We start from the raw sequence: 10,889 nt of genomic DNA, 5'->3' as shown, positions 1-10,889 counted from the left end.
GCGTGGCTGACAAATCGTCCCCTCTCCCACGCGTGCAGGGAGCTGCACTCACCTCCCCCCGATGGGAACTAACGCTCCCGAGGGGTGGGAAGTGCATCTCCCTGTCCTGTCACAAATGCGAGGTGGATTCCTCCGCCGTGCGCTTCCTTCTTTTCGCGCTCTTTGGACCGGCGAAGGCCGAGGGTGGGTCCATCCGACCCACGCTCGGCCTCAGCCGGTCCAGAAGCGCCTCCCTGCGGGCGGTAACCAATTCGAGCGGCGCGCCCGCCTGGCCCGTCGCATGATGACGACGGGGGAGTGCCGGGACCGTACGCCCCCTCCCGCCGTGCCCTGGCTCCGAGTACCGGGGCGCTTGTCTCCCTATGCATCATTTTCTCCATAAATGCAAGGGTTTTACGTGCCCCTACAACACGGGTGCAATTTCGGGGTTTTCCTTCCCCTAGACCGGTTGCCTGCCAAGGCTAACGAGCCCGCTCTGCCCGCGCTGTAGGGTCCTTTGAGCCCCACGAATGAGACCCTCCAGACCCTGGTTATAACCTGGAGGCAGCTGCCCATCCAGGAGTATTATGGACGTTCTTAGTCTGGCCCCTCTGTACAGACAACTCCGGCATGGTAGAACCTGCCAGGGGTCGAAACCCCTGCCGGCAAAGCTCTGTACTTTATCGGGACACGCAAGCTCTCCCACCACGACAAGGTGGCGCCCACGGGGGAGAAATGCGTTAGCTAGAGAATGAACAACCATTCTACGTAAACCTCAAACATTGGTAAAAACATTAATTTAAATAATTGTTATTGCATAAAAACGGAGGAAATTTTTTCTCAAAAATGTCATTTTTTTGTTCAAGTGCTAAAAAGTTTTGTATTTTACGGTTTTTTAACCATGTTGTTGGTTCACATAGAATAAAAATACATGAAAATTAATAACCTTTTTGGTTTTTTTGTTTCAGGTCAAAATTGCAGGCTACATTTTTTCCGCAGATTGGCAACTCGGTTGGCGAGGCGCTTTGATTAGAGATACACCATGGCGCCATTTTGCAATTATTTTACAATCTAAATTTTTTTTTACATTTGCAAATAGGCAGTTAAATATTATAAAAGTTTTCGGAACCTCAACTGCATCATTGTCAATAAAAAAAATTCATAAAAATCTCCTTTTTTTAGCCTCTTAAACCAGGTTCCCCCCTTAAGGTCAAACCGGACTTTTTTAGGACTGAAAATCCATACTTTTTACCTAAAAGTGTCAAGATTGAAAAATTTTACATTCGGATATGACGCTTTGAACCTTGACCTTGTTCTTAAGGTTATGAGTCAGTCATATCAAGGTCAATTAATTTTTTAGGCTGGAAACATATACTTGTACCCCCTCCCATAATGTGAAGAGAGAGATTTTACGTTACGTACGAGGTCACACTCCGATTGTTGGTAATTCCTCAATATCGGACGCCATTTTGGATCGGTCATCTTGAATTTGTAAAATCCAACGTAGGATTCGATTTCAGAAACGACTTCAAAAACTCCTTAAACGAGATCCAATTTTTGTTATTCTTAAATATCGGTCGCTATCTTGAATCGGCCATCTTGAATTTGCAAAATCCGACGTCGGATTCGGTTTTAGAGAGCTCAAAAATCCCAGGATCGGTATCCGAAAAATTTATTCACCATCGATAAAGTGTATGCTTCAAGGTTTTTATTTGTCTCGATTCTATCACTGTCAAACAGATAATAGATTGTTTTTGAGTTTTCATCGATTTAACAAGTTTTGATGTCATTCTAGTTTGTTTTGAAATATTATCATATTATTATTAACGATCAATGGTATATTACTTATTATTTTTATTTAAAGGTAAAGAAACCGAATTTTTTATACCAAATTCTTTTTATTAATTTTATGCAAATTTTTTGTTTTCAATTCCAAATGGCTTCTCTTACAGAACATGAGAGAGTTTCGCTATTGATGATGAGAGGATGGGGGGATAGATAAAGGTCATACAGTGAAGTGAGATTGCTGTTCAATGAAAACTTTCGTAATAAAGGCGAAGGTATTTCAATATCGACTGTATCTCGCACCATCAGACGATTTGTAGAAATTAGGAGGAATAAAAACCGCCAAAAATCTGGGAGGCCAAAGTCCCAAACGACAGAAGAGCGACAATTTGAAGTAGCTCAATCATTTGTTGAAAATCCCAGATTGTCAATTAGAAAAGCATCTTAACAGCTTCAAATGAGTGTATTGTCAATTTCCAAAAATCTAAAGACCATTAAGTTCCACCCCTACAAAATTCATCTCTTCCATGAGTTGAATGAAGATGATTTTGACCGCAGGGTGCAATTTTCAGAAGTTATGACGCAAAGAATTGAACAGCAACCGATCTTTGTGCATAATACCGTTTTTTCAGACGGAGCGTCTTTTGAAATTGAACTGGTAAGGCAAACTGCCATAATTTTAGATATTGGGACAACGAAAATCCTCATTGGATGCTTGAAGCACATACGCAGCGACCTCAAAAATGGAATGTTTGGCAGGTCTTTATGATAATCAAGTGGTTGGGCCATTTTTTATAAATGGGAATTTGAACTCAGAAACGTATCTGCAGCTTCTAACAGACCAAATTGTTCCATCAATACAGGAGATCGTTGGTGATAATTTTGATGATGTTTGACACCGCCACATTATGGACGCATTGTTCGGAACTATTTAAACGATACTTTCCCTAATCGATGGATAGGTAGAAGAGGAACAATCGAATGGCCACCGAGATCGCCCGACATTGCACCACTTGATTTCTTTCTTTGGGGCTACATAAAAGATAAAGTTTATTTCATTAAACCTCGTAACCTGGATGAGCTTCAACAACGGATCATAGACGAATGTGCTGCAATACCTCCAGAAATTATAAGGAGTGCGACTGACAATTTGTACGTCCGCTTATCACACTGTCAATGGGTCAATGGGGAACATTTTGAACATCTCTTGTAATCTCAGGCCGAGTTACAAGATGCTTTGCCTTCGGTAGCCGGGATTACCTGAACCTTGCCTTCAGTGGTCGGGTTTGAGACACCTTGCCTTCAGTGGTCGGGTTTGAGACACCTTGCCTTCAGTGGTCGGGTTTGAGACACCTTGCCTAAGTGGCCGGGTTTGAGATACCTTGCCTTCAGTGGTCGGGTTTGAGACACCTTGCCTTAAGTGGTCGGGTTTGAGACACCTTGCCTTCAGTGGTCGGGTTTAAGACAGCTTGCCTTCAGTGGTCGGGTTTGAGACACCTTGCCTTCAGTGGTCGGGTTTGAGATACCTTGCCTTAAGTGGCCGGGTTTGAGACATCTTGCCTTCAATGGTCGGGTTTGAGACACCTTGCCTTCAGTGGTCGGGTTCCGAGACGCTTTACTTTCAGTAGAACTTTCAGTAGACTTCACGATCAGTGAAGTAACGTAAATCGCATAATTTTGAGAACAAGATCAAGGTTGGAAACGTCATATTTGAACGTAAAATTTTTTAATCTTGACACTTTTAGGTCAAAAGTATGGATTTTCAATCCTAAAAAAGTCCGGTTTGACCTTAATAATAATCTTAACTCATGACCTCGAGAATAAGGGCAAGATCACGGCTGAATGTCACTCCTTGACCTCTAATAAGAATGTATTCTTATTCTTATGCGTAACATTGCTCCCTAACAGGTGAATTTTCAAAGATATTCGCGTTTTCAGCCTAAAACAAGCTTAGACCTTTATGTGACCTTCAGAGGTTAAATTTGGCAGTGTTTAAGGTCATATCTGAACGTAAAATTTTCCGCTCTTTTCATTTCTGGGATCAAAAGTATGTGGACCTATTTAAAAAAAATTGACCTGACCTTGAAATGAACTTCAAGGTCATTGTCAAGGTCAAATCCAAGGTCACCGTTAGATAGCCAAGAGAAAATCGTAAAAACCCGGTGCTTCGCATTTTTTTGGTCTCATATTTTTCGAGTTATTCTGCTCTTCCGGGACTTTTATAACACCCTGTATAACAAAGCAACTGTTATGTAACATACCATATGATTTAGCTGACATTGTAATATTGATGATACTTTGTGTTTACTGGATGTGGTCTCTATGCAGACAATCTATCGAAAAGACCCCGCACATTTTATATGAAAAAAGTTCCTTCAGTCAAATTAGTTGAAATTATGAAAATGTTGTCGTTTAGGTGGTACTGATTACAAGTTTCCTTTGGCAAAAACTCGAAAATCAAAATTATAAAAGATACAATGATTTAATTTGAGTGCTATTGGAATTTAAAAAATGCCTGCTTTTGTATACACAGATTAAGTTAATATATAAATTTTTGGAAAAACAAATATATTTTGTGCGTGTGTGTGTGTGTGTATGTGTGTGTTACGCAGAAATCAGGACCCCGTGGTTCGTCACTTCCACAGTATTTAATAACTTAACACTCTTTCTGTCGTGGATGTGTGTAGTCATTATCGCGGTGTAGTTAGTATGTAAAATAATAGTATGTAAATTAATCCTCTTATTTGCTCTATACACAGTCTCATTAGTTCTAGTTATTTTGAAAATGACAATTTCCTTCTACGTCAACAATTATGTTTGCATTATCATGTTCGTGTCTATGTGTAACATCAAGAATATAATTTATTATAACTGTGCTTGAATATTTAATAGTTTGCTCATGCTTTGCCTAGCCTAAGAATCATAAGACGCTGGCAACATGAGCACATGGTTTTTAGGTTATGCAAGATATCAATAAACTATTAAGTAGTATCCAAGCATAGTTATATTAAATTGTATTCTTGATGCTGCACATAGATATGAACATGGTAATACAAACAGACGTCTTAATAAGTTGTCAGAATGACGTCTTTAAGACGTCTTATGTCCCGATTTAAGACGTCTTTTAGATATTATTTTAAGACGCCTTTTAGACGTTATTTTAAGACGTCTTTTAGACATTAATTTAAGACGTCTAAACAACGTCTTATTTAAGATAATTTTAAGACGTTTATAATCTAATAGTCGGTAATACAGGTAAATGTAATTTTAATAAATAATCGTAATGTTATATAATAAAATTTAATTTTATTTAATAAAATGTGATTTTATTTAATATAATATAACATGTAATACATGATATTTATTAACACAAATTAAACACAAATAAAAAATTCTACTCATTGAGATTATACTGATTTTCACTCTAATAAATTAAATTTTTCGAAACTTATAAAGACCACGCTGCACGCTGACATTTTTGCAAGATTTAGAATTGATTTGGAAATGATCTGCACCATACGTTTAGTAAAGATCCGGATCACATTCCCTGACAGCCAGATAACGAGGACACTGCTTTGTATTGCATTACGCCTTGCACCTACACTCAGGAAATCTGTTCTGGCATTCGCTGCTGCATTGATAAAACTTCTCGCAGAAGTTTTGTGCTTGTATACATTGGCATGAATTATCACACTGACGGCCGGGATGATCACAAGGTGCAAAATTGTGCACGTGATTAGCACCTATTCATTTAAATGAAACGTACGAATTAGAGGTAAATAAGATAAAGGGATAGTATAAAATTTAACATACCCGAGTTCTTAAGTTGTATTTTCCGGCAATGCATAGACCACAACCGATGCTTTTTTTCTTTTTTCGCGGCGGTGTGAAGTCCTTGAGATTTTCTATGGCAGGAATGTCCGAAGCTTCTTTCTGCGCAAATTCGTAAACTTCCTTGCATGTTCTTGTTAATAATCATTTTTGTTAATAATCATACTTACTTCTTAATCAATCACTGATGTTTAATCAAAAAATATCCTAATCAATCACTAATGTGTATCCCATTGATGATGACGATGCACTGATGTTGCGTACTTAATGTATGTATATATTCTTAATCAATCAATGATGTTTAATCAAAAAAATCCTAATCAATCACTAATGTATATCCCACTGATGACGATGCACCGATGTTGCATACTTAACCCACCATTTCTTCCCAATGTTACGTATATGCAACACGAAGTTTAACTTCACAAAATGCAGTCAAAATGAACTTATTTCACAATTAGTCTAACACTTCGTGAAAAAAAATAATTACTGACGTCAGTAATTAATTATATAAACTTCGTGTTACGTATACGCAACATTGGGAAGAAATTTTGTATACTGTAGAAAAGCTGCGCAACGATAACGAAACTGTCGTTAACTCCAATAACGAGTTAAAGAATCGCACTACTGGTGTCGGGAAAGCAATATGCACGTTTTGCCCTACTCCTTCGTGTCCGACGTTTCTTACTGAATCGAAATTTTCCGTGATTCAGACTTTATCTTAAAATATCTCCACTTAGAGACAACGTACATAAAAAGCACAAGAACACTTTTCTTCCTATCTTTGAAGGCCGAATCGATTGGGACTAAGAAAACCTCGATTGGTTCAGCCATTGCTGAGATATGAAAATCTCACCTCGTTTCAACTTGCAGTTTCGCGTATAATAGGCACTACCGTGCCTCTTGATACATCTGATTGGTCTATGCTCTTAGATCCAGTCAAGAATAAGAGCATACACCAATAATGTTAAATTGAATTAATTTTACTGATACTTCTAAGGACAGTTTGAAAAAATAAATAAAAAGCAGAATCATTTACCAGTGAGAAAGAGAGACTCGGTGAACACAAAGTTATCAGTTTGCGTACAGATTGTTTGCTGAGAAGGACATCTTTAAAAAAAAATATCATGATTACATAATTCAAAAGTCATAATTCAAAAGTCTTTAAAATGTCTTAAAAATGACGTCATTTTTATGTAATAAATGATACGTCTGAAAAAAGACGTCTTTATGACATCATAATTTAAAAGTTTTTAAGACGTCTTAAAAAAGACGTAATTATGACGTAATAATTCATATGTCTAAAAGACGCCTGAAAAAAGACATCATTATAACAACATAATTTAAAAGTCTTAAAGACGTCTCAAATAAAAAGTCTGAAAGACGTCTTAAACAAATCGTCTCAAAGACGTCTCAAATAAGATATCTAAAAGACGTCTTAAATAAATCGTCTTAAAGACGTCTCAAATAAGAAGTCTAAAAGACGTCTTAAACAAATTGTCTTAAAAATGTCTCAAATAAGACATCTGAAAGACGTCTTTTGAACAACATCTTAAAGATATTTGAAATAAGACGTCTTTTAGACGTCTTTTGGGCAACGTCTTAAAGACATTCGAAATTAGATGTCTTTTAGACGTCTTTTGATAACGTCTTAAAGACGTCTAGAATAAGACGTCTTTAAGACGTCTTTCAGACATATGTGTTGTGTGGGAACTAGGACTAATAAGACTGTGTGTGTGAGATAAATAAAAGAACTAATAAGACTGTGTGTGTGAGATAAATAAAAGAACTAATATTATATACTAATTACACTGCGATAATGACCACACACACAGATACTCGACAGAAAGGGTTTGGAGTCATTAGATACTGTGGAAGTGACGAACCACGGGGTCCTGATCTCTGCGTGATACACACTGCGCATATATACACACGCACAAAATATATTTATTTTTTCAAACATTTATATATTAACTTAATCTGTGTATTCAAAAACAGGCATTTCTTAAACTCCAATAACACTCACTTTAAACCATCGTGTCTTTTATAATTTTGATTTTCGAAGTTTTTGCCAAAAAAAAACTTTTGATCAGCACCACCCAAACTACAACGTTTTAACAATTTCAGCTAATTTGACCGAAGAAACTTCTTTCATATAAAATGTGTGAGGTCCTTTGGATATATACATTTATATTTTAGATATCCACACCGGACATTGAATGTTCGCACTGAACATTGAGTGTTTATACTCTAACATTGAATGTTTATATCTAAAGATTGAGTATTAATACTCACAATTGAGTGTACATCTTAAAAGATGGAGTGGAGTATATCCAATAGCTGATGATTCGCATTCCAGATTGAGTGTAAACACCGAACATTTAAAAGTTTATTCTGAACACTTGGGTATGATACTGAATAGATAGGCTGAATAGATAAATCCTATATAAAAATTTTGAGTGTTATTCTCTAAATTGAATATTCTTAAAAGTCACCTGCGTGTTAACTTTAATAATTTTGTATTAACACTGAAATATTAAGTGCAAATGCCCGTAAATTTAAAAACTGCTTTTTAAACATGATTGTTTAAATTATATAAGTAAATGCAGCTAACTTCGAGTATTACAATTGCAATTTAATACAACCCAGTAAACAAATTGAGCGCAGATTGCACGCAAATTGGCAACAAATTCGATCAGAAACACATACCAAAACCGTAGTCATCTGTGCCCGCATTTAGATAAGGTTTTGACGACAGAGCGTGCTGCTGGACAATATATGCAAATTTGCAGCTAAAACCGCGCAGAGCCTGCAGTACAGCAGGGTCTGCTCGGTTTCTAGCGTCAAATTGCTGCATGGTCTGCATGATTTTTGCTGTAAATCTGCAACAATTCCGACAGCAGGTTCTGGCGCATATTTGACGGTAGTTTGGCAGCAAGATTTGATATAACAGCTCTTGCATCAAATATGTTGCCTATTTGCCATCAAAAATTGGTTGCAGGTTCTGTTTCAAATCTGGCCGCTCAGGTTTGGCTATCTGGGAATATAATAAACTCTTTTTATATAATAATTTTCTAAGCTTAATATATACTGTAAATGTTGTTTTTTAAATAAATTGGAAAATAATTGTGTAACAATAATATGATAAATATAATGCTCCATAATAATTATTTATATTAGTAGAAAAAAAATTAAAATATGCTATAACAAAACTTATTGATAAAATACTACATAATTATATGAATAATAATAAGATACATAATAAATATGTCATATATCAGAAGTATATACTTTTCTATAATATTACATTAATTAATAAATATGCATACATATGTTGATCTGTTTCTATTTTATTAACTGTCATAGGACTTACTATTACATGATAAAAGTACACATTTACTATATAGTTTCAGTGTATATACATTGTCTTATTTTAACTTACCTAATAGCCATAATAAATAATAAACAATTTATTAACAACATTGTTAATCAATTGTTATTTGGTAACAGATTGTTTTTTCTGTCTTACTCATTATTATCATATTATTATATTTATATACAAATTGTTACATTATTTGTATTATTCGTTATTATATAATGAGTATTTTAAACGAATATTTTCTTTCAGAATATAATCTGTCAAGTGCTATATTCATCAACCGAGCTGACTTTTTGAGAAAAGTCAAAAGTCTCAGACACTTCTCGCCGAGCCAGCAGCCAAGAAAGAAGCTCCTCTTACATCACTTAGTGTCTAGTGGATATACCAAGTTACATTTTTTACTCATTCGGTTCTCTATAAATTGGCTTGGTTGACTCATTATCATCACCAACGATAACCAGTCTTCACACCAACCCCGAAAATACGAACGCTATCCAGAACCTAAGGCATCACACGATATCTGGACCCAAAGTCGAGGCCGACAACAGGCTATTATCCTTCACCCAAAGGGAACCACCATACGGCAACAGTAAACCTTTCTTTTTGTTGTGTTTTCTCATTTATTGTTTTTTTTCCTCACTACCTGCTCTCTTCTCTTATCTTTCTTCTCTCTCTCGTTTTTCTTTCTTTTTTTCCCTTTCTCTATCCCCCTTGGCATGTCTCCTTAATTGTAGAATCCGATTGCAGTGACTCAATGTTATCAAGTTCAAACGGACCTAACTACCTCAGAAAAGTACGAAAACCGCGAAGATTTTGAAGTCGCCTTATTAGAACTCGCATTACAAGATCGCCCTGACTACCATTGTTCGCCATAACGAATCCGAAGTTTCAAGATTTGCACATTCTCATTTGTTGTTCCTTCCCGATTCTCCCCCCGGAACTCCTCCTATATCTTATTCCCCAACATCCCTGAGTCCCACCGAAGACCGATCTCCTATAGGTTCTCCTTTATTTTGGAGCCCATCCCCGACACCTCCCCTCCAATCTCACCTCTACGAGGGGGTACGCATGGCTTCCACGCGGCCTTACTCCGTGGCCCCATTCCTATTTATTCTCCCCCTCCCTCGGAGGCATCCTCGCGTCGATCCTCTCCCTCACCACGCACTTCCCCGACACCTGATCTTCTCGTACCTGAATATCCCTCGGAATAATTAAAAGTAGCCTCTAGAACCGCGACTACATATATATATTTATATATAATTACACAACGTATATATCTGATAATCGATTTTCTTGCAACTTAAAATTAATACTTATATCAATAAATGCACAATTTGTAAGTAATACCCAACCACTCGTCACAAATAATTATTTAATGTAAAAATCCTCCTTTTCCTCAACCGTCGCTCACGGTCCTATCCCAGGTAAAGGGATTCAGTTCCCTGACCTAAATAAAGGACCATCGACGTACGTCCGCGCCAGATAAAGGGATCATTCCGATCCTTGATCTATACCGCAGACTTGCAAGTACGTCGGAGCTTGCGAAAGCAAGCGTCAAGTTGCGTTCCTCCTCCAGGACGTAACACCAGCTTGTTGTTATACTAAGCTTTAGTGTAACAACGGCTTCAGATTTAAACACAAGTACAATGTCCTCAATTTGAGCATTCATTTGAGTGTTACTCTCTGCTGCAGAGTAATGCTCAAATTAACTCTCAAGTTGAGAATAACACAGACATAATTCTCAAATTGTGGATGACACTCATGAAACAGACATGTTGACAATAGTATGCAACGTATTCAATGTATATTTTGTGATATCATTGAAGTGGCATAACATATTTGTAATATGCTTGCTGTAAGAAATACGTGTTTATTATTCCATATTTTGCAACAAAATATCAGTTTATTTATGTTG

General features: G+C 36.8%; 1 long non-coding RNA gene across 1 annotated transcript; it reads right to left on the bottom strand.

Annotated features, from left to right (window-relative positions):
• Window positions 1-5,585: 5,585 nt before the first annotated feature.
• LOC112588607 (uncharacterized) lies at window positions 5,586-5,815 on the bottom strand. Its single transcript, XR_003112947.1, has 2 exons — window positions 5,766-5,815; window positions 5,586-5,718 (listed from the first exon to the last, which is right to left on the bottom strand). It is a non-coding gene; the product is annotated as an uncharacterized LOC112588607 (long non-coding RNA).
• Between the last annotated feature and the right edge of the window lie 5,074 nt (window positions 5,816-10,889).

Source organism: Harpegnathos saltator, unplaced genomic scaffold, assembly GCF_003227715.2.
Source record: "Harpegnathos saltator strain DR-91 unplaced genomic scaffold, Hsal_v8.6 scaffold25, whole genome shotgun sequence".
Lineage (NCBI taxonomy): Eukaryota > Metazoa > Arthropoda > Insecta > Hymenoptera > Formicidae > Harpegnathos > Harpegnathos saltator.
The sequence above is the reverse complement of the archived record's forward strand: the minus strand, read 5'-3'. Positions and strand labels throughout refer to the sequence as shown.